The sequence below is a fragment of the Cetorhinus maximus genome, chromosome 23 (genome assembly GCF_964194155.1).
Source record: "Cetorhinus maximus chromosome 23, sCetMax3.hap1.1, whole genome shotgun sequence".
Classification (NCBI taxonomy): Eukaryota; Metazoa; Chordata; class Chondrichthyes; order Lamniformes; family Cetorhinidae; genus Cetorhinus; species Cetorhinus maximus.
The window spans coordinates 57,213,866-57,238,548 of record NC_135901.1 but is presented as its reverse complement, the minus strand read 5'-3'; the positions used below and the strand labels follow the sequence as shown (position 1 = coordinate 57,238,548).

General features: G+C 45.2%; 1 non-coding gene across 1 annotated transcript; it reads right to left on the bottom strand.

Moving 5' to 3' along the window:
- Nucleotides 1-2,628: 2,628 nt before the first annotated feature.
- trnak-cuu (transfer RNA lysine (anticodon CUU)) lies at nucleotides 2,629-2,701 on the bottom strand. Its single transcript has one exon. It is a non-coding gene; the product is annotated as a tRNA-Lys (tRNA).
- Nucleotides 2,702-24,683: the final 21,982 nt, after the last annotated feature.

Sequence of the window (24,683 nt, the reverse complement as noted above, 5' to 3'; positions counted from 1 at the left end):
GCCGACACCACCCAAGGCAATGGTTGGTCTACTGTTGATGGTTGCAGCGTGGCTCCACGTTTTAACGAGATTGGCTTGGGTTTCGTTGTTTTCATGGGTTCGAATCCTCAAGCCATCAACGTTTCAGCTGTTTTGTTCTTTCAGTCACTTCACCTGAGCCCGGGCTTGTGGTTGTTGCCATATTAAGATGTCCCTCCTGGCAGGATGAACCAGGAGAGATAGTAAGAATTGCAGGGTGACTGGGAATGTGTGGGGCCGAATGTCCTCTCTCTCTGTTAAACCTGTCTATGATTTTATATGAAAAAGGTTAAAATCGATATAAGGTCTGTAATCATGGCTGAGTGGTGAAGACAATGGATTTAAAATCCATTGCGCTCTCCCCATGAAGGCTTGAATCCTGCCGACCTCGCTGCTCCTTCCTTTAGGTGCCTCCAGATTAAAATTAATTATTGGGGAAATGGAATAAAAACCTTCCAACCACTCTCGGGTGGTTCTACTGCTTCCCTTCCTCGTTTCTTCATTTCCGTTCATCTGCAAGCATTCACCATAATCTCTGTCTGAAATAGAACAATAATTAGACCTGTTGGTGACATCCTTGTTTTCTGGGTGTTTGTTTCTCCTCAGGCCTCTGTCACTCTCGGTGTATATGTTTGTGTGTGTTCCTCTGTGTGTGTCGATGTGGTTCAGTTCCCCAAGGGGGTGAACACATTTTTAACCATCACAAACTTTATTCACTTTAGTTGTGCAACTTCATATTAAAATGTTACAGAGAAAAATATCAGGATGAAAGATGCAAGAGGAGTTTGTCTCTTTCTATGTATGGACTACAACAACAACTTAAAAAGCACCTTTAACCTAATGAAACGTCACAAAGCGTTCCCCAGGATCATTGTAGAACAAAGTGTGACACCAAGTCACATATTCAGTCAGGTGACTAAAAGCTCGGTCAAAGGGGGAGGCTTTAAGAACTGTCTTGAAGGGGGAAAGTATCGATTTCATGTTCCAGCTAACAGCAATGGTTCTTCTCATTGGTGAAGAAGTCACTTGTGTTCAACCCAAACAGATCATTTGGCAGGAGAAAGTTGTCTCTGGTGAAAGAGATCTAAAATGAAAAAAAAATGTCAAAAGTAGCTCCATAATCCAAATTTCAAGCCTTATTGGTAGTTCCTCTGGTGTCCCGTGACTCGGATTTACAGCTTTCATCGGGCCCACAGTGGTTAGGCTGGAGGGTTTTAGAAGTTGTAAGTTGAACATGAGCAGCTTGTGGGACTATTTCACCTCATTGTCGATGTCATGTTCCAGCTCACAGCAAATGTTCTCGCTGGCTGAAGAATTGGTTTGTGTTGAGTCTAAACATGCAGTTTTGTGGTAAAAGAGATCTGAAATTTTTTTTTAAATGGCAAAAGCAGCGTAGATAAGCCATACCGAAAAAAGACTTGACAGCTTTCTTGCTGGCCTAGTGGTTACGATTCGGTGCTTTTAGCGCCTCAGGTGGGGTTTGGTTCTCGGTCAAGGAATGAAAATTTATTAATCTTGTGAAATGTTTACAAACGAGTGTTGCGAACTTATTGATTGAAAACAGTTAACAGCTGCACCAGAGTCAGTGGAAGGAGAGTTGAATTCTTGCCTCAGAGCTGAAAATGTCACACTGGGAACAGTTCGAGAACAAACACAGACGCAGAGTGAAGAAATGAAAGAAGGACAAGAGAAGGGCTGGTTGCAGAGCAGTTTCCATAGTGATGTTGGTGCGAGGAAAAATATGGGTGGGAGAAGGATATATTTTGCTGTCTCCTGTTTGCACTGGCACAAATATTACTCCTGTTCGATCAAACAATCAGAACTGCTCTTTGAAAGCAGTAAAAAGAGCCGAAAGGCCTCCATCTATCTTGTAACTTTCTATAATTTTATGTTTTCCAACACCACGGGTGCTTCTTTCACAATCATTCTGCAATTTTATAGCCCATTCCAACGAGATGTGCTTTCTTACCTTGTATTCGGTTCTTTTGAAAACAAAACATGGAGCAAATTCAACGAGTTTTCTTGTCATTTCCAGCACGAGATTAGTCACGAGACTAATTGAACGACACATTAATGGTGCCAATCCTTCCCTGGAGCTCACCGCGTCAAAGAGAACTGTTACCATCAGCCTGTTATGTAGCTTCTTTCAGTACATCTGCTGAACAATATAAGCTTATCACAGCTCTGCTTTCTTCACATTGAAACCCAGTTTGAAAATATAACCAATTTCAAAGCTGATCAACCTACACAAGACTGGAAGGAGAGTGTGACTGTCGGTAATGGGCACTGTGCACATTCCTGTAATCAGCATCTGGGAGAATCAGGAAGGTGAGATCCTGGTGTCTTTTTACTCTATGGTCTGCAAACCTATCGTATTGTGTCTTACATTCCCATAAACTGACTGTGTCTGCATCAAGCAGCTAATTGACCCGGGAGCTGGAGCAGAGGCAGGGACAGAAGCAGAAAAAAATGCGACAAGAAATTGCTTTGAATTTTATGTGCATCGGTTGCTTTCAGTGGTAAATGTCTGCCTTGTAACTTTCACAGCTGCCACAGGGTTTCGGTTGGTGCTTTCCCTTAAAAGCAGCAAGATTTAAAAAAATACTACAGCGCCCAACGTGGGGCTCGAACCCACGACCCTGAGATTAAGAGTCTCATGCTCTACCGACTGAGCTAGCCGGGCACACAGAAAAAAAGGCCCCATATGCCAACATACATGTAAACAACTGTTGTTTTCCACCTAGAGCCTCAGCTTGTTCTGAATTTCAAAGTGTAGAAGGTAATCGACCTACAAAATCCCCAAGGTCGCAATGCATTCCTCTCAATCATCAATAACATCGTTCATGTCTCCCACTTCTTAGCTGCACCTCCTTCCAAACATTGCAAACTCCTCTTGCATCTTTCATCCTGATATTTTTCTCTGTAACATTTTAATATGAAGCTGCACAACGATTGTGAATAAGGTTTATGCTGGTAAAAATATATTCACCCCCTCGGGAACGGAACCACATTGACACACACAGAGGAATAAAAACAGACATATACACCGAGTGTGAGAGGGCAAGGGATTGTTTCTAAGAAGAGACAAACACACAGAAAGCAAGCATGACAATAATATTTTTTTCCCAGCTCCAACTGCAAGTTTCGTGAATGAACAGAAATAGGAAAACTCCAGAGTGTTTGGATGGATTTTATTCAATTTAACCGATAATTAACTCTGTAGACACAGTTAAAATCAGGCATAGTGAAAAAAACGGGAATGACCTTTAACAACTTTAACAACTCGGCGATGACGACTGGCCCTATGGTATACAAGCATAGATGGGGACAGCAGAGGAGGAGGACATGAGGCCTCTGGTGTCCGTGCCGGCCGATGGAAGAGGAATTCAGCGACTTTGACAACCTGCCTTTTCTCCACAGCAATTTATATTTGTATTGTTTCCCCTCGCTCTTCCTGTTTAAGTGAAACACCGCACACGCCTGCTTTAACTTTAGGCTGGCATTTCTTCGATCAATGGGAGTTCTGAAAGTGCAATTTTGGTCAATGTAAGCTTCAAACCGATCCCTCTATAGAAAGTAAAAGTACAATCTAGCACCTTAGACTGCTCGGCCACACTATCAAGCTCAGGCTGTTACTTCCCATTTCCTTGGCTGGTGTCGCTCCTGAAACAGAACAGAAGCAAAGCAGCAACAATACGTCATAAGGCCCCACAAGCCTCCTCCGTCACTTAATAAGATCCTGGCTGATCTCCAGCCTCAACACTAATTTCCCACCCGATCCCGATAGTCCTTCATTCCCATAGAGCCCAAAAACCACGAGAATTTTTCGATAAAAACAAAATGCTGTGGATGCTGGAAATATGAAATAAAAACAGAAAATGCTGGAAAAACTCAGCAGGTCTCGCAGCTCCTGTGGAGAAAGAAACTGAGTTAACGATTCGAGTCCGTATGGCGCTCCTTCAGAGCGAAAGTGGATTTTAGGATGCTTTTCCTCCCATTGACCCGATAGATCTGTAGACACCTGGTTGAAATCAGCAATAACAAGAACCACAGTCGGTAAGATTTGACTCTACCTGGGGAAACCCCAACGGATTTTGAAATCATCCATTTAACCACTCGGCCATGATGATTGACCAAGGGCCCACTGCTTTCCACTCAATAATCAATAACATCATTCACAGTTTCCACTTCTCAGCTGCATCTCCTTCCGAACACTGTGATCCATTTCCCTCAGGATCTGTTCCTGGATTTAATATTTAGCTGCTTTGTGTCCTCATTTTGAAATCAGAATCGCTTCAGTATCCAAAACAAATTGAATTGCAAACCTGTTGGATAAACAATGGAAAACAAGTCACTCGATAACACAAATCCCATGGTGCTCATTTTCAGATTCACAACAGTCAGCTTTTCTGTAAAATGAAGGAATTTTACAATGAAAAGATTTAGAAAGTTGGTCTGACTTTTATTTGTGCCTCACTCACTCGGGTATTCTGTAAATGGTGCTCGGAGGCTTAGTGATCGGGATATAATCTCCCTGTGTTTTCCTGAGCCTGTGCTCGGTGTATTTGGAGGTTTGGTCCGGGTTGGAGTATCTTGTGTCCCAGGGATGGGCAGTAACCCGCTGATTGAAGCTGCAGTCGCCGCTTTCTGCTGGCAGCGGGTGATTGGAAAGTGTGGGGCTGGAATATTGCTGCTTTTCCCTGTTTCACTCACTGTGGAGCTGAGGAAGAGAATTATTGATGGGTTTGTTTGAATCCAATAACTTCATAGATTTCAGATGGATTAGACGTTGGTACATGGTAGGTCTAAATGTTTTCTCATTATGTTTGAAATGAATATTCATGAAAAACATATCAGTTAGGGAATCTATTGCATAAAAGTTGAGTTGGCAACGTTTGGCGAACATTTACCTGCAGCTAAAGTGCCCATTGTCACCCCGGAACTGTGTGGCAATGAATGATGATGGGGAGAAAACATCAAAGACTTCGTTCCTGATGGTCTTAAACTGCTACCCTTCCGGGTTCCTGCCAAATGCCTACCAATCATATAACAGAGACTCACACAAGCAAAACCTGCAAGGTATCTTAAACTGAGGCAGCGAGTTAAAGCTTCAAATTGCCAACACTGAAATGACAATTGTTCTCTGTCAGTTTCACTCTTCGAAAAGAACAGGTGAGACATTGATTGTTGAAACATGGAAACAGTCTGATCCCACCCACTGCAGACACATCCATGTCACCAGGAACCAGCTGTCATACAGCTGGGTCTCCCTTCGAGCTTTTTGGTGCCTTGCCTGTTATTGGTTTTCATTCCTGTTCTGCCAGATTTGTGCACAGATGTAGTGCAGTTGTGTTGAAAGGTTACAGACCTGAAATAAAAAATATGTTTTTCTCGCCACAGACGCTATCAGATCTGCTGAGAATTCCAGAATTTTCTGGTTTCTTTTATTTCAGAAATCCAACATCTGCAGCATTTTGATTTTCTTTAACTAATTAGTGCAAAGAATGTGGAACCCATGACGAGAAGAGTTTGAGGCCCAATTTTCAGCTGAAAATGTGTAAGTAAACTCGTCGGAACAAGCTGAAAATTGAACTCTATTGCCCCAGTACTGACACAGCAACACAGTCGCACTAGTGCGAGACCATCCAGATACTTTACGTGTACAAAGGGATTTATTCAGTTTGCAAAGCAGTAAACACACCAACTTTAATATTCAAAGGATTTAATCCACAGTCAGAGCATTCCTACTGGCAAGACACGGTTTAAATGTTCCATGTATTGTGAAAAATACCCCATCTGCTGAGACTCCATTGAGTTCAGATCTAAGTACTACATCCAGGAGAGAATTATGGCGGATACAGAGCATTTTAATTGCTGTATCAATTGTTTCGACAATTTTATATCATCGCCCTATGGCACCCATCGTATTCTGATTACTGAACTTGGGTATCGATTTTACAACGTTATCGTTCAATGGCGGAGTGGACACCCAGCAATCGCTGCGGGACAGAATGTGTCCTATCCTCATTAGAGCAGCAACTCCGCACATGCGCATTGCGGTGTATGATTGGAGCATGCGCATTGTGGTCTCTTTCATGAGCATGCGCAGTGCGGATCTGTGACTTAAGCTGCTCAGAGCGGGTGAGAGAATGTCGAGTGGAACAAACTAACAGTTAGTGGGTGTGTGAGGAGAAATGGAGCCAGCGGAGTGGGCAGGGAGGCTTCATAAAGACACAGTGCAGGCCGAAGACCCGAAATAACAAGGTACCGGTCTTGTGTTTGCAGAAAACGGGCCGAAAAAGTCTGGATTTCTCTCTTCGCCAGGCCCAGGGTAACGGCCGCCATCTTTATAGGGGGCAATGTGCAGCAGGGCGCATGCGCGGTCATCCTGGTCCAGATAGCAGGAGAAGACAATGTTGTGCATTTATATCCATGGATTTTGGAAACTCCTTTTACAGGGGGTTAGAAGGGGAGGATTTAGACAAAGTAATCTCAGACCAAGAAAAATGTTTGTCTCTTCGCAATTTCTATCCTGCACTGACAATGACGGATTTTGTTAATTCCATTCACAGGATACCAGAAGATGAGGTTTTGCAGATTGGAAATTCAAACCAATCATCACATCAGAGTCTGCAAGAATCAGTCGATTCATCCGGACCTGGATATTATCGGTCTCTGAGTGTAAGCATTGACTTCCAGGTCATTACTGCTCACTGTGTGAACTTTTTTCCTCATATCCCCCTTGTAGATCTTCACAAAATCTTTAAACTGTCTCCCATAACCCTTTTACGATCAGTTAACGGAAATAGTTTTTCTTTATCTACCTCATATATACCTCAGGACCCTTCCATCCTTCATAAGGTGTGGTGATCACTGGTTTGTACAGACCCAGATGTTCTGTGTCCGTGTGTGTGACATCATCACACATCGACAATTACACAGTGACATCATCACACGTCGACAATTACATGGTGACATCATCCGCTCCCCGGGTATTTCCTCAACTGGGAGATTTTTCTCTGACTCCAGTGATTCTGATATCTTTCCAACTGCAGGCTCCAGCAGGAGATTTTAAAATTGAAAACTGAAATTGTTTCAGAGGTGAGTATTTTTCACCACTCAGCTACAACTTTTAGTTTAGGTTTTAGTTCTACGCTCTGTGTCTGTGAGAGGTTCCATGACTGGTGTGACTCATTTACCGTGGTTCTGAATCCATGTCCATCTATTGCTCTGTTTCACCTCTGCCCTCCCTGATCACCTCTCTGCCATTGTCTAACTCCCTCTGTCCCTAATACTGGGTGTATTTTAGCTCTGTTTAGGGTTTTACTGCTACTTCTACCAACTGTGTCTCAATGAGGTTTCCTCTGCTGCCCATCCCGACCATGTGTTGCTGTCTTACCAGCTTTATCTTCCCACAGTACCTTCCATAGTCAAGAATTGTTTTTCCTGCACTATAGTCCATTTCTCTTCCACTTCTGAGCTTATGTTAACCAAACAAATTCTGCAGCATGTTTATTCCCTGCAAATGATTCTGCACACCCTGAAACATTAACTCTGTTTCATTCTCCACAGATACCAGCAAACATTGTGACCCCCAGTTGCCTGTCGGGAAGATGATGTTTGACCTTCTTGAACCGCTGCAGTCTGTGTGGTGAAGGTGCTCCCACAATGCTGTTAGGTAAGGAGTTACAGGTTATTCACCCAGTGGTAATGAAGGAACAGTGATATATGTTCCAAATCAACAATAATATTTTGTGTTTATATCGCACATTTAATGTTATACTGTTTTCTGCAATATTTCACGGAAATGTTGCGAAACAAGGTTTGACCCTGAGCCACAGGAGGAGATGTTCGGGCAGGTGACCAATAATTTGGTCAAAGAGGTCGGTTTGAAGGAGCATCTTAAAGGATGAAAATGAAGTAGAGAGGTGGAGAGTTTAGGGAGGGAATTCCAGAGCTTGGCCCTTGGAAACTGACAGAATGGCAATCAGGGATGGAGTGATTAAAATCAGGAATTCTCAGGAAGTCTGAATTCGAGGAGCGTGGATATCTCGGGGGGCGTTGTGAGCCTGGAGGAGGTTACAGAGATAGGAATGATCACAACCATGGGGAAAACAAGGATGAGAATGTGAAAATTTAGGTGCTTCTTAAATGGGTGCCTTCAAATCATTTGTATAGTTTGTGAATGGCTGTGGGCCAAGCAGTGATCCTTGGAGTACCCCACAAGTAACAGCCTGTCATCCTGAGAATAAGACGTTTATTCCGACTCTCTGTTTCCTGTCTGTTCACCAATTCTCAATCCATTGCAGTATATTACCCCAATCCCATGTGCTTGAATTCTGTTTACTGACATCCTGTGCTTTGTTCTCTAACCTCCTCCCTCTGTCTCTCCCAATCCCCTCTCTCTTTTTCTCTCTCTGTCACATTGAATTCTCCAGCCCAGCGAGTTGTGGATGCTCCATCATTGAATATATTTCAGGCTGAGATGGGGAGATTTTTGGTCTCTGAGGGAGTCGAGGGATATGGGGAGTGGGTGGGAAAGTGGAGTTGAAGCCCAAATTCAGCCATGATCATATTGAATGGTGGAGCAGGCTTGACAGGATGTTAGATCTTTTCTCGTTCTTATTTCTTGTGTTCTTATAGAGGCCAGAGTCTTGTGTAGGCCCAGACCGGGCGGCAGGTTCCCTTCCCTGATGGGCATTAGTGAACCACTTGGGTTTTTATGACAATCCAGCAGTTTTCATGGTCACTTTTTCCTAGTGCCGGCCCCACAAATTCCCAGATTCATTCAGCTCAATTTCACAACCTGCCTTTGTGTTTTTGTGGGTTCTCTATCACTCCCTTTTTTCTGTTTTAAATCAATTTCATAGGGTGTTAGGAGAGGATTTTCAGTCGGGAAACTCAAACCAAACATCACTTCAGGATCTGAATGAGTTGCCAATTTATTGTAACCTGAATATGATTGGATTTTGAACATGGAAGGAAAAAGCACCGTTCACAGTGGGGAGAAACCGTACATGTGTTCTGTGTGTGGACGAGGCTTCAGCCGATCATCTGGCCTGTTGAGACGCAAGCACAGTCACGGGGAGAGTCCGTGGAAATGTGGGGAGTGTGGGAAGGGATTCAGAACCCCATCTGAGCTGGAAACGCATCGGCGCAGTCACACTGGGGAGAGACCGTTCACCTGCTCCGAGTGTGGGAAGGGATTCACCCAGTCATCCAAACTCCTGAAACACCAGCGAGTTCACACTGGGGAGAGACCTTTCAAATGCACAGACTGTGGGAAGTGCTATAAAAGCTCCTGGGGTCTGATGTCCCATCAGCGTGTTCACACTGACGAGAGACCATTCAGCTGCTCTCAGTGTGGGATTGGGTTCAGGTGGTCATCTCAACTCACTGTACACCAGCGCACTCACACTAGGGAGAGGCCGTTCACCTGCCCTCAGTGTGGGGTGAAATTCACTGATTCCTCCACCCTGCTGACACACCAGCAAGTTCATGAGTAACGACAGTGATTGGATTTTGCTGTTAATCACATCCAGGACTGAACTGTGTTCAATGGGGTTTGTTTATGCTGATGTTAGTAAACCCCAACTCGGTTATAAGCTTTAATGACCTGGCTAAAAATCAAATCAATCAGCTTTGTGCTGAATGCAAACTTTGTTTTAATAGCTCTAACACAAGTCAGTTCCTTTTGAGGGGCTCTCCCTCTCTCTCTGTCTCCTCCATCCTCACCATCAACAAGTGTGAGGAGCTCATGGAGCTTCTTTGTCACTAAGATTGAGACAATCTGATCAGCTGCCTCCCTCCCTTCCACTAACCCACCGGGACAAAGTGTCTCTAAAGATCCCCCTTGTCTGAGCCCTGAACCCACATCTTTCTTCAGATTCTCTCCCATCTCTCTTCCTGCCCTCTCAGTGTTCATCTTGTCCATGAGACCCACCTCCTGCTCCATCGACCCTATTCCCACTAAACTGCTGATTACCCAACTTCCCCATGTTCGCTGAGATTGTTAACATTTCTATCTCTTCAGTTACTGTCACTCTCTCCTTCAAATCTGCCATCACCACCCCCTCCTCAAAAAACAACCCTTTCACCCCACCGTCCTTACTGCCCCATCTCCAACCTCCCTCTCTTCTCCTCACTGTTCCAACATGCTGTCACCTCCCAAATACTGGGATTCTCAGTGTGAACAGGGTGGGATGTGTTTGGAGACAGGATGTCCCAGTTCTCCACCCTGGGATTGTCAGTGTGAACAGGGTGGGATGTGTTTGGAGACAGGATGTCCCAGTTCCCCACCCTGGGATTCTCAGTGTGAACAGGGTGGGATGTGTTTGGAGACAGGATGTCCCAGTTCTCCACCCTGGGATTCTCAGTGTGAACAGGGTGGGATGTGTTTGGAGACAGGATGTCCCAGTTCTCCACCCTGGGATTCTCAGTGTTAACAGGGTGGGATGTGTTTGGGGACAGGATGTCCCAGTTCTCCACCTTTAAAGGGACAGGGAGAGGACCAGCTGGACTGAATGACGCTGCTTTATGACATCACTGCAGTGCCTAGTAACCATTCTCCCTGAGCCCTGCTGATTATGGGCTGGCTTTAGCTCAGTGCTGTTACAGGGAGGGAAACAGGAGGAGGATTCGAGCCGTGTGGAGCTCAGGATTAATGGGGAGAGAAACAGGATCAATTTCTACCTGACTGCGTTAGAAATGTCATTGTCCCGGATACTCCCTGTCCCTCAGTATCTGTCTCCGGGGGACAGGCTGATGGGTTTACTCTGTATCTAATCCATGCTGTGTTTTCTTGGAGAGTGTTTGATTCTGACAATAGTTGCTCACCTCGATGATGATGAGATAAACACATCAGCTTCTTCCCTAGACACAGATCCTGAAGGACAAGAAGTGTCTGTAATATTCTGGACCATGTCCTTGACCCAGTGTTGAACTCCTTGCTCACATATCCTTTCATCCTGCTTAGTTCTGATGAAAAGATCCCCAGTTTCTCCAGTCTCTCCTCATGGGAAAGAGAAGTTGCAATTAAGTTAGAAACTCAGACAGGAGTTTCACAGCAGACAGGTCACCATGAGAAAACATTTCATTCCACAGTCAGTTGTTATCATCTGGAATACATTGTCTGAAAGTTTAAAAGCAAAATACTGCAGATGCTGGAAATCTGAAACACAAACAAAAATTGCTGGAAAAACTTCTAAGGCATTGACATCTTTCTTCAAATAAGGTGACCAGTATTTACACAGTACTCCAGATGTGGTCTTACCAGTGCCCTGTATCACTGAAGCATAACCTCCCTACTTTAGTAATCAATTCCCTTCACAATAAACAATAACATTCCATTAACCTTCCTAATTACCTGCTGTACCTGCAAACTAACCTTTTGTGATTCATACACAAGGACACCCAGATCCCTCTGAATCTCAGAGCTCTGCAATCTCCCACCAGTTAGATAAGCTTCTTTATTCTTCCTGCCAAAATGAACAATTTCACATTTGCCCACATTATACTCCATCTGCCAGACCTTTGCCCACTCATTTAACCTATCTATGTCACTTTGCAGCCTCTTTAATGTCATCTCCACAATTTACTTTCCTACCTATCTTTGTGTCATCAGCAAATCTAGCCACCAATCCTTCATCCAAGTCACAGCCACATTCTCAAGGGCAACTAGGGATGGCCCCGCCAGAAAATCCCACAGCCCATAAATGAATTTTTTATAAGTTCAATGGTGCTGCGGTTACCTAGCAATCACCAAGAGGCAGAATGTGCTCTATCTGGATGTGATTAATAGTGACACTAACAGGAGAATTGGGCACATTTAGGGGAACAGAGAGCAAATAGAAACTATTTATGCTGGTTAGGCAGTCTTTCCTCATCTCATTCTATCAACATAACCATCTATTCCCTTCTCCCTCTTGTGCTTGTCCAGTTTCCCCTTAAATAATATTGGATGTGATTCCATCATTGGACAACACTTACTAAACAATCCTGATTGTGCCAAGAGTTATACAAACAACCAATTTAAGATTATCAGTCAGACTCACTGTGTGGCTCACTTACACATGCTAGAAGCTACATATATTCACACACAGGGCCCTGTGCTTTGCAAAAAAAGAACACATCCATGCATTGCGCCTTTCCCAACTAAACAAAAGCTATACGATTCACTTTACCCTGTGGGTGTACCTACACCACATGGACTGCAATGGTTCAAGAAGGCAGCTCACCACCAACTTCTCGAGAGCAACTAGGGATGGGCAATAACTGCTGGCCCAGCCACTGAAGCCCACACCTCACGAATGAATTAAAAAAACTTTCACCGCTCCCAGTGGTAGTGAGTTCCACTTTCTCAACACTCTTTGGGTGAAGAAGTTTCTTCTGAATTCCCTATTGGATTTCTTGTTGACTGTCTTATTTTGATGGTTATGCTCTTCCCCACAAGAGGAAATGTTCTCTCTGTATCCACTCGAACAAAACCTCTCATCATCTTAAAAACCTCGACTAACCTCAGCCTTATTTTCTCAAGAGAAGACAGACCAAGCATGTCAATCCTTTCCTAATATATTTACCTTCACATTTCTGGTACCATCATTTTAAACCTGCTCTAGGCCTGATCCAGTGACTCAATATCTTTTTCTATAATATGATGACCAGAACTGCCCTCTTCATTATGGCTGGTAAGATTTAGGTTCGGGAGTCACAGATTACCCAAAAACGGGGTCGAGCTCAGAAGCGATTTGAAAGTAGTTTAGTGAGAAGCAACAATTTAAATATTGTCTGACAGGTGAGAAGGGTTTACTGGTCCCGGAGGACAAACGGACGGATGATGCAGAGTGAGTGCTGGTCTCTGTAGCTGGTGGTGACAGTCTCCTCTGAACGGTTAACTGGTGTGAGCCAGAGTGTGGGTGTTGGGTTGAAGCCAGTGTGGATCACGTCAATATCTCTGTGCTCTCAAGAGCCTGTTTTAACCTTTACACAGACAGTTGGTTTACGGATGGGTCATGAGATCCAATTGTATCAGGGTTAGAAATGTCTTGTTTCAGGGCCTGTGCTAGAGACATGTCCTTGGCAGAGATAACAGGCCTGTCCTGTGTTTGTCAGCCAGCAAGCTGCTATGGAAGCTTTCTTCATGAGAGAGAAAATAAAGCTACTTCTTCAATATTCCATATACTTCTGAAAATGTTATAAGGTTATTAGGCAGTGATTTCTTACAGTCCAATACTTGGATTGAACTTGTCTCCATTCCTGTGTCGAGGGGATTTCTGTATCAGGCGGGAGGGGTAACATTTGGGAACTCTCGATTCTCCACCAATTCCCATTCCCCTTCCTGATGGATAACGGAGGTGTCACTGTGAACAATGTGCAAGTCAGTAAGAATTGTCAGCAAGGATTAATCAGCACTTTCTAATTGGAGATGTTAATCAGTGGAACCTCTCAGGCACTTAATTGTAGAGTTTGTACCAAAGATCAATTTAGGATTGAAGTAAAAGTTCAGAATCTTGTTGTAAAGTAATTTCTGATGAGAGTTCCTGAATTATGGGGAAAGATCAGAGATAGCGGTTCTTAAAGGGACATTGCAGCCCCGACAACACAATCAGCTATAGATCCAGAATATTAAACTCCAGCCCAGTTACAAGGATTATTAACATCAGCAGAAACAAACCCCAACTGTCAGAATGAGCATGGTTCAGTCCTGGATGTGATTAACAGCAGCAATAACAACAGAATCCAACTCCTGCAGTCACTTCTGAACTCGTTGGTATCTCTGCAGGTGTGGTGACTGAGCGAATCCCTTCCCACACTCGGAGCAGGTGAATGGCTTTTCTCTGGTGTGAACTTGCTGGTGTACATAGAGGCTGAATGAAGATCTGAATCTTTTTCCACAGGAAGTACAGCTGAATGGCCTCTCCTCAGTGTGAATTCGCTGGTGTTTCAGGAGGTCAAAGGACCGAGTGAATCTTTTCTCACATACAGAGCAGGTGAATGGCCTCTCCTCAGTGTGAATGCGCTGGTGTACAGTGAGGTGGAATGAAGACCTGAATCTCTTTCCACAGGAAGTACAGCTGAATGGCCTCTCCTCAGTGTGAATTCGCTGGTGTTTCAGGAGGTCAAAGGACCGAGTGAATCCTTTCTCACATACAGAGCAGGTGAATGGACTCTCCACAGAGTGAACTCGCTGGTGTGTGAGTAGGTGAGCTGACTGAGTGAATCCCTTCCCACACTCGGAGCAGGTGAATGGCCTCTCCCCAGTGTGAACTTGCTGGTGCACATTGAGGTTGGATAAAGACCTGAATCTCTTTCCACAGGAAGTACAGCCGAACGGTTTCTCCCCAGTGTGAACCTGCTGATGCTTCAGCAGGTCAGAGGACCTAGTGGATCCTTTCCCACATACAGGACAGGGGAACGGCGTCTCCCCAGTGTGAACCCATTGGTGTGTTCGCAGGTGGGATGACTGAGTGAATCCCTTCCCACACTCGGAGCACGTAAATGGTCTCTCCCTAGTGTGAATTCGCTGGTGTACCAGCAGGTCGGATGATGTAGTGAATCCCCTTCCACATTTAGGGCAGGTGAATGCTCTCTCCTCAGTGTGAACTTGCTGGTGTCTCAGCAGGTGGGATAACTGAGTGAAACCCTTCCCACACTCGGAGCAGGGGAATGGCCTCTCCCCGGTGTGACTGCGTCGATGTTTTTCTATCTGGGATGGGTAATTGAATCCTTTCCCACGTTCCTCACATTTCCATGGTTTCTCCATGGTGCAGGTATCCCTGTGTCTCTCCAGGTTGGATGATCAGTTGAAGCCTTGTCCACACAGAGAACACGTGTACAGTTTCTCCCCACTGTGAATGGTGTGATGTGTTTTCAGGCTGTGTAACTGGTTAAAGCTCTTTCCACAGTCAGTTCACTTGAACACTCTCACTCGGGTGTGTGTGCGTCTCAGTGCTTTTCCAGTCACACTGATGTTTGAAATCTTTCCCTACAGACAGAACAGACAAACGATTCTCTGTCCACATTCAAAGGTGATGATATTCAGGTCCTGATGAATCGAGTGACTCTGTCAGATCTTGATGTGATGTTTGGTTTGAGTTTCCCATCTGCAAATCCTCCCCTTCTAATTCTCTGTAAAAGGAGTTTACAAGAGCCATCACTGTCAGTACAGGATAGCAATTCAGAACACACAATTCTAGTTTCTATGGACCATTTTTTCCTCTCTTGTTTACTCAAAGCTGCAAATCCCCGTCCCACATACTCTCCCTCCTCCCTGTGCTGAAATCCAAAGAGTTCTGGATAATTCTTTCTGTATCTTTTAAACAAACTTGTACAACTGGAGATAACAACATGTCTGATCATTCACTTCAGTGATTACTCGTGACAAAACATTAATCTGAAACCCGCTGACCGACCACACAGAATAGCAGATGTTAACCTTGTGTCCAAAACTCACAGTGTGGAGATTTAATGAGCGATTGTGAAGGTGGTTTCTTCAAACCTCCCAGGGTTTCCTTCCTTCCTTCTCTTCCTCTCTAACTAAGTTAAACCTGGGATCAGTCTCATGGCCCATTCTGGTTACTGCTTCTCTTCCTGATGACTAATTAACTCCAATTAAACACTGAGAAGACTGAAGACACTGTTTTCAGTCCCTGCTCCAATCTCCATTTCCCAGATACCAACTCCACCCCTCTCCCTGGGAACAGGCTGAGATTAAACCAGTCTGTTCACTCGGTGTTATATTTGATCTCGAGATGAGTTTCTGACCTCATATCTGTGCCATCACTAAGATCGCCTGTTTCCAACTCTGTAACATCACCCAACCTCATGATGGCTAAAAATCTAATGAAGAGGGAGAAAATTGATTGTGAAAGTAAATTGGCAAGAAATATAAAAACAAATATAAAGAGCTTCCACAGGAATATAAAAGGAAAGAGAGTAGCTAAAGTGAGCCTGTTTCCACCTCTGTAATATCACCCGACCTCACCCTGTCTCAGTGTATCTGTTGCTGAAACCCTCATCCTTGCCAGTGGTACCCCCAGACTCGACTATTCCAACACACTCCTGGCCGGTCTCCCATATTCTACCCTCCATAAACTTTAAGTCATCCAAACGTTTGCTGTCCTTGTCTTCACTCACAGTGAGCCCCGTTCCCCTAACACCCCTCTGCTTCCTGACATGCCTTGGCTCCTGGTCAAGCAGCAATTTGATCTTAAATTTCTCGCCCTTGTTTTTAATTCCCTCTATGGCTTCAGCCTTCCCTATCTCTGTAAATTCCTCCAACCCCAAAATCCTCTGTGATATCTGCGCTACTCTGAGTCTGGCCTTGTACATTCCCTATTTTAATCGCCCCACCATTAGTGAACTTCAGTTCCCTCGTTCCCAAGCTTTGAAATTCTCTCCCTATACCTTTCCCTCTGTCTACCTCACTTTCCTCCTTAACACTCGAGTATTGTAAAAAAAAAAGAGACATCCTGTCAAAACTTTCTATCTTGTACTCATCAGGACAGACGCAAGAACACTGAATTTCAAAGATTATCAGCCGGGCTCATAATGTGGCTCACTTATACTTGCTGGAAGCTACATATATTCATACACAGGGACCTGTCTTTACAGGCAGGAGGATCATGTCCAGGCTTGGAGCCTTTTGTTGAATTAGGAACATAGGAACAGGAGGACATTTAGCCCGTTGACCCTGCTCCGCCATTCAATAAGATCATGGCTGATCGAGCACTTCAATGCCTTTTACCCACACTATTCACATAATCGCTTTGATTATTGTTAATCAGGAATCTATCAATCTCTACCTTAAACATTCTCAATGACTGAGCTTCCATGGCCCTCTGGGTTAAAGAATTCCAAAGATTCACAACCCTCTGAGAAAATAAATTTTTCCTCATCTTGGTCCTAAGTGGCTTCCCCTTATTGTAGATTGTGTCCCCTGGTTCTGGACAAAATTAAACAAAAGCATGGGGGATGGTTGTTCCCTGGTGCATTCTCCATGGCAGAGCTTTAACCAATCAGAGCTGGCTGGCCAACCAGTCACCACCCTTTCCTCATGCAGTATAAATTGTTTGCTTTGAAATTTAGTATTCTTGCATTTGTCCATATGAGGACATCATGAACATCTTCAATAAAAGCAAAAAACTGCAGAAGATGGAAATCCAAAACAAAAATAAAAATACCTGGAAAAACTCAGCAGGTCTGGCAGCATCTGCGGAGAGCAACTCAGTTAAAACAACTTCAATATGTCTTTTTTCACCAATATCTAAGTTCTGTACTACTGAGTGACTGTGGGTTTACATTTCTTTTGTTGCTGATCTTGAAGTGCCGCACATTGTATGAATATCTCCCTCGGGTCCGAATGAAATTCCTGTTGCTCATTTGACGCTGTAAGGAGGCGGTTCAACCAACAGAGGGTGCTGGTGAGAAGTCATCGCAGCTACCATGACTCAGGAGAGAATCGAGGAGGACCCACTGTCAAAGAACAGAATAGCCCCAAACATTACATTGCTGTAGTGTTTCCATCCCTCCCTCCTCCTCAAACCTTAAAAAAAAGAGAGGAAGAGGCAGTGCCTTCAGGAGTGCACCAGACCTGTGAGGGACACTCTTTTGAAAGTGGATTTTAAAGAAAAAGCAGCTGATTGGTGAGTAATCCAGGGAGCAGACTCGGTGGGAGGAGCACTGGAGCGGTAAGTATAAATCTAGCTTACCTCGGGGATTCGCGGCCTTGTCTCCAAGGAGGAGCACCGGAGCGGTGAGTATAAACCTAGCTTACCTCGGGGATTCGCGGCCTTGTCTCCAGGAAGCAGACTCGGAGGGAGGAGCACCAGAGCGCTGAGTATAAATCTAGCTTACCTCGGGGATTCGTGGCCTTGTCTCCAGGGAGGAGCACCGGAGCGGTGAGTATAAACCTAGCTTACCTCGGGGATTCGCGGCCTTGTCTCCAGGAAGCAGACTCGGAGGGAGGAGCACCAGAGCGGTGAGTATAAATCTAGCTTACCTCGGGGATTCGCGGCCTTGTCTCCAGGAAGCAGACTCGGTGGGAGGAGCACCAGAGCGGTGAGTATAAATCTAGCTTACCTCGGGGATTCACGGCCTTGTCTCCAGGGAGGAGCACCAGAGCGGTGAGTATAAATCTAGCTTACCTCGGGGATTCGCGGTCTTGTCTCCAGGGAGGAGCACCGGAGCGGTAAGTATAAATCTAGCTTACCTCGGGGATTCGTGGCCTTGTCTCCAGGGAGGGGCACCGGAGCGGTGAGTATAAATCTAGCTTACCTTGGGGATTCACGGCCTTGTCTCAAGGGAGCAGACTCGGAGGGAGGAGCACCAGAGCGGTGCTCTCGGGTCACAGAGTAACTGAAGCCAAAACTGAAAAAGTGATGTCACAGCAAAGCTGTGACCTGATTGGTTGGTAGGAAATTTGCACCAAATTTGAAAAAAAAACACTGCAAAGCTAATTAATAAATTAATTATCTAAGTAGAGATGGCTGGGCAGGTGCTGTGCTGTAGCTGTATGATGAGAGAGCTGGCAGATCCCATTGCGAGCCACAGTGACCACATCTGCAGCAAGTGTTGGTTGCTGGAGGAACTCCGGCTCAGAATTGATGAGCTGGAGTCCAAGCTCCGGATGCTATGGCACATCCGGGAGGGGGAGAGTTACCTGGACACTTTGTATCAGGAGGCGGTCACACCCGGTAGATTAAGTACCTCAAGTCCGGTAAGTGGTCAGGGTCAGCAGGGTGTGACTGCAAGTGAGGCAGGTAGAGGGATCCTGTGTTCAGGAACAGAGGAGCCTCAGTTCTTGACCTTGTCCAACAGGTACGAGGTACTTGCTCCCTGTGTGGATGAGGAACAGGGCTGTAGGGAGGATGAGCCAGCTGACCACGGCACCGTGGCGCAGGAGGCCATTCAAGAGGGGGGAGCAAAAAGACAAGTGGTAGTTGTAGAGGATTCTATAATTAGGGGAATTTATAGCTTCCTTTGGAAGCAGGATTGAGAGTCCCGCATGGTATGTTGCCTGCCCGGTGCCAGGGTGAGGGACATCTCTGACTGGCTTGAAAGGATATTGGAGAGGGAGGGGGAGGATCCAGTTGCTGTGGTCCATGTCGGGACAAATAACATAGGTAAGACTAGGAAAGAGGACCTGTTTGGGGATTATCAGGAACTAGGAACTAAATTAAAGAACAGGTCCTCAAGGGTTATAATCTCCAGATTACTACCCAAGACACGTGAAAATTGGCATCGGGGCGCGAGAATAAGGGAAGTAAACACATGGCTAAAGGAGTGGTGCGGGAAAGAGGGGTTCCATTTCGTGGGGCGCTGGCATCAGTATTGGAACAGGAGGGATCTGTACCGTTGGGACGGTCTCCACCTGAACCGATCTGGGACCAATGTTCTAGCGAAAAGGGTAAATAGGGTGGTCAAAAGGACTTTAAATTAGAAAGTGGGGCGGGGAGGAAAGGGTAAAACTCCAAGAAGTATGACTAATGGGAAACAAAGCAGCAGGTTAGCGTGTGGGGGGGGGTGGATTCAACTTCATGGAAAATTATGAAAAAACTGAAAAGAAAGGAGAGCCCAGGAGAGGCTATTAAAGTCTCCAGAACACAAAATAGGACGGAGTGTTTGGAAAGGGCTAGGAATCTAACTTCAAGCACATCAGATAAAGGGACGACAATGAGAAAGGGGACAGGAAATACAGGACTGAAAGTGTTGTATCTGATTGCACGCAGTATACAAAATAAGGTAAATTAACTTGTGGCGCAGATTGAAATTGGCATGTTTGATGTGGTGGGCATCACGGAGACATGGCTGCAAGGGGATCAGGACTGGGAGCTAAATATCCAAGGATATACATCCTATCGAAAAGATAGGCAGGTTGGGAGAGGGGGTGGGGTTGCTTTGTTAGGAAGAAATGAAATTAAATCGATAGCAAGAAATGATGTAGGGTCAGATGATGTAGAATCTGTGTGGGTAGAGTTGAGGAACCGCAAAGGTAAAAAAAAACATAATGGGAGTTATGTACAGGCCTCCGAACAGTCAGGATGTGGGGCACAAGATACACCAGGAGATAGAAAAGGTGTGTAAGAAAGGCAAGGTTACAGTGATCATGGGGGATTTCAATATGCAGGTAGACTGGGAAAATCAGGTTGGTAGTGGATCCCAAGAAAAGGAATTTGTGGAATGTCTACGAGATGGCTTTTTGGAGCAGCTTGTGGTGGAGCCCACTAGGGAACAGGTAATTCTTGATTTAGTGATGCGTAATGAGGCAGATTTGATAAGGGACCTTAAGGTGAAGGAACCCTTAGGAGGAAGTGACCATATTATGATAGAATTTACCCTGCAATTTGAGAGGAAAAAGCTGGAATCAGATGTAATGGTATTACAGTTGAATAAAGGCAACTACAGAGGCATGAGGGAGGAGCTGGCCAGAATTGACTGGGAGATGAGCCTAGCAGGAAAGACAGTGGAACAGCAATGGCAGGAGTTTCTGGGAGTAATTTGGGAGACACAGCAAAAATTCATCCCGAGGAAGAAGAAGCATACTAAAGGGAGGACGAGGCAACCATGGCTGACAAGGGAAGTCAGGGACAGCATAAAAGCTAAAGAGAAAGCATACAATGCGGCGAAGAGTAGTGGGAAACTAGGGGATTGGGAAGCCTACAAAGACCAACAGAGGACCACTAAAAAATAAATAAGGAGGGAGAAGATTAAATATGAGGGTAAACTAGCCTGTAATATAAAAGAAGATTGCAAGAGATTTTTACTTATATAAAGGGTAAGAGAGAGGCAAAAGTGGACATCAGGCCGCTGGAAAATGACGCTGGAGAAGTAGTAGTGGGGAACAAAGAAATGGCGGAGGAACTGAATAGGTACTTTGCGTCAGTCTTCACATTGGAAAACACGAGTGACATCCCCAAAGTTCAAGAGAGTCGGGGGGCAGAGGTGAGTATGGTGGCCATTACCAAGGAGAAGGCGCTAGGAAAACTGAAAGGTCTGAAGGTGGATAAAGAACCTGGACCAGATGGATTACACCCCAGAGTTCTGAAGGAGATAGCTGAAGAGATAGTGGAGGCATTAGTGGTGATCTTTCAGGAATCACTGGAGTCAGGGAGGGTGTCAGAGGACTGGAAAATCGCTAATGTAACCCCCGTGTTCAAGAAGGGAGTGAGCCAAAAGATGGGAAATTACTGGCCAATTAGCCTGACCTCGGTCGTTGGTAAGATTTTAGAGTCCATTATTAAGGATGAGATTTCGGAATACTTGGAAGTGCATGGTAAAATCGGGCAAAGTCAGCATGGTTTCATCAAGGGGAGGTCATGCCTGACAAATCTTAGAATTCTTTGAGGAGGTAATGAGTAGGTTAGACAAAGGAGAGCCAATGGATGTTATCTACTTGGACTTCCAGAAGGCCTTTGACAAGGTGCCGCACAGGAGGCTGCTCAGTAAGATGAGAGCCCATGGTGTTAGAGGCAAGGTACTAGCATGGATAGAAGATTGGATGTCTGGCAGGAGGCAGAGAGTGGGGATAAGGGGGTCCTTCTCAGGATGGCGGCCGGTGACTAGTGGAGTTCCGCAGGGGTCAGTGTTGGGACCACAACTTTTCAGGAACTGAGGGCATCCTGGCTAAGTTTGCAGATGATAAAAAGATAGGTGGAGGGACAGGTAGTATTGAGGAGGTGGGGAGGCTGCAGAAGGATTTGGACAGGTTAGGAGAATGGGCAAAGAAGTGGCAGATGGAATGCAACGTGGGGAAGTGTGAGGTCATGCACTTTGGTAGGAAGAATAGAGGCATAGACTATTTTTTAAATGGGGAGAGAATTCAGAAATCTGGAGTGCAAGGGGACTTGGGAGTCCTAGTCCAGGGTTCTCTTAAGGTTAACTTGCAGGTTGAGTCAGTAGTTAGGAAGGCAAATGCAATGTTGGCATTTATTTCGAGAGGACTAGAATATAAAAGCAGGGATGTGCTGCTGAGGCTTTATAAGGCTCTGGTCAGACCGTATTTAGAATATTGTGAGCAATTGTGGGCCCCGTATCTCAGGAAGGATGTGCTGGCCCTGGAGAGGGTCCAGAGGAGGTTCACAAGAATGATCCCAGGAATGTAAGGCTTAACACATGAGGAACGTTTGAGGACTCTGGGTCTATACTCGATGGAGTTTAGAAGGATGAGGGGGGATCTGATTGAAACTTACAGAATACTGAAAGGCCTGGATAGAGTGGACGTGGGGAAGATGTTTCCATTAGTAGGAGAGTCTAGGGCCCAAGGGCACAGCCTCAGAGTAAAGGGAAGACCTTTTAGAACAGAGATGAGGAGAATCTTCTTTAGCTAGAGAGTGGTGAATCTATGGAATTCATTGCCACAGAAGGCTGTGGAGGCCAGGTCATTTAAGACCGAGATAGATAGGTTCTTGATTGGTAAGGGGATCAAAGGTTATGGGGAGAAGGCGGGAGAATGGGGTTGAGAAACTTATCAGCCATGATTGAGTGGCGGAGCAGACTCGATGGGCCGAATGGCCTAATTTCTGCTCCCATGTCTTATGAACTCGCTGGTGTATCAGCAGTGGGATGACCAATTGAATCCATTACCACATTCCCCACATTTCCAGGTTTTGTCCCCACTCTGAACGGTGCTTTTTTCTTCCATGTTCAAAATCCGAAGATATTCAGATTATGATAAATTGGGCGATTCCGTCAGATCCTGATGTGATGTTTGGTTTGAGTTCCTTGACTGCAAGTTCTTCCCTTCTCCTACCCTCTGAAATTGGTTTAAAACAGAATAAAAGGAGAGAGAAAATCCACAAAAACACAAAGGCAGGTTGTGAAATTGAGCTGAATGAATCCGGGAATTTGTGGGGCCAGCACAAGGAAAAAGTGACCATGAAAACTGTTGGATTGTCATAAAAACCCAACTGGTTCACTAATGTCCTTCAGGGAAGGGAACCTGCCACTCAGTCTGGGCCTACACAAGACTCTGGCCTCTATGGGAGGGGGGAGAGAGAGAGACAAAGAGAGAGACAAAGAGAGAGAGAGAGAGAGAGAGAGTGAGCGAGTGAGAGAGTGGTCAGAGCAGGAGAGAGCAAATGAGAGGCATGTAATTTGCCTAAAACCCAACCAGAGCTTTGACGGAACCTCCACCTATAGCAGGGGTGGGGAATCCACGGCCCGTGGGCTGGATCTGGCCCGTTGCTCAATTTTATCCGGCCCGCAGCAAGAGTTCTAAAAGTAAAATTAGCTCCGATGCTTTGTGTAGAGTCTGAACACAGCACCAGATCTCCCTATTGCCGAAATGACTTTGTTTTCTTGCTGTCTCAGTCTCTATTTTTAGTGAGATCTGTACAAACTCATCATGACAGCACGGCTGCTCGTTTGTCTCTGTAACTGACCACGATGCTGTGGGAAAACAATGAAGTCCCGGGTGAACTTTCAGACAGTGTTAGACTTCTGGGTTAGGAAACTCGCCGTCCAATTTCGACAAAAAGAATGGCACCTGGAACGGTGAGAAACATTATGTTTGGCTGTGGTTGATGTTCTGTGGGAAGAGCTCCAAATCAGCAGATGACAAGTTGACAATGCAGTTCTATGTACTAAAGTTCCAGCCACAATGTTAATTTTTCTGTGTGTGTGGCCCGCAACTGATTTTGTCTATGTGTGAATGGCCCGTGATAAGAAAAAGGATCATCAACACTGACCTGGAAGGACCAGGGTAGCAGGTATATGTGAACACCATCACCTCCATGTTCCCCTCCAAGTCACACACCCTCCTGACTTGTCTGACATCCAGTACTGGATGAGCAGAAATTTCCTCCATTTAATTATTGGGAAGACTGAAGCCATTGTCTTCAGTCCCCACTACAAAGTGCAATCCAGAACCAACGATTCCATCCCTCTCCATGGCAACCAGACTGTTCACAACCATGGTGAAATATTTTACCCCAAGATGAGCTTCCAGCCACAAATCCACATCATCACCAAGACCGCCTATTTCCACCTCAGTAATAAAAACAGAAATTGTTGGAAATACTCAGCAGGTCAGGCAGCATCCGTGAAGAGAACAAGAGTTAATGTTTCAGGTTCTGATGAACCTTCCTCAGAAATGGGGAAAGATAGAAATGTAATAGGTTTTGAGTCAAGGAAAAGGAGATTGTGAGGGAAGAACAAAAGGGAAGGCCTGTGATCGGGTGGATCCACCTCAGTAACATCGCCCGGCTTTGCCTCTGCCTCAGCTCAACCATTTCTGAAACTCTCATCCATTCCGTTGTTCCCTCTAGACGTGACTCTGCTGACACTTTCCTATCCAGCCTCCCACATTCAACCTCCATAAACTTGAAATCATCCAAAACTTCACTCTCTGTAATCACAGACTCATAGAATTGTTTGAGCAGTGAAGATCATTCGGCCCTTCCTGTCTGTGCCAGCTCTCCAAATGAGAAATTCACTTAGTGCCATTCTCTCAATTTCTCCCTGTAACCCTGCACATTCTTCCTTTTCAGGTATCATCCAATTTCCTCTTGAATACCTCAATTGAAGCTGCCTTCACCACACTCTCAGACAGCACATCTTAACCACTCACTGTGTGAATAAGTTTCTCCTCATGTCTACATTGATTCTTTTTTCTTAAATCTGTGCTCTCTCGTTCTCGATCCTTCTACCAATTGGAGCAGTTTCTCCCT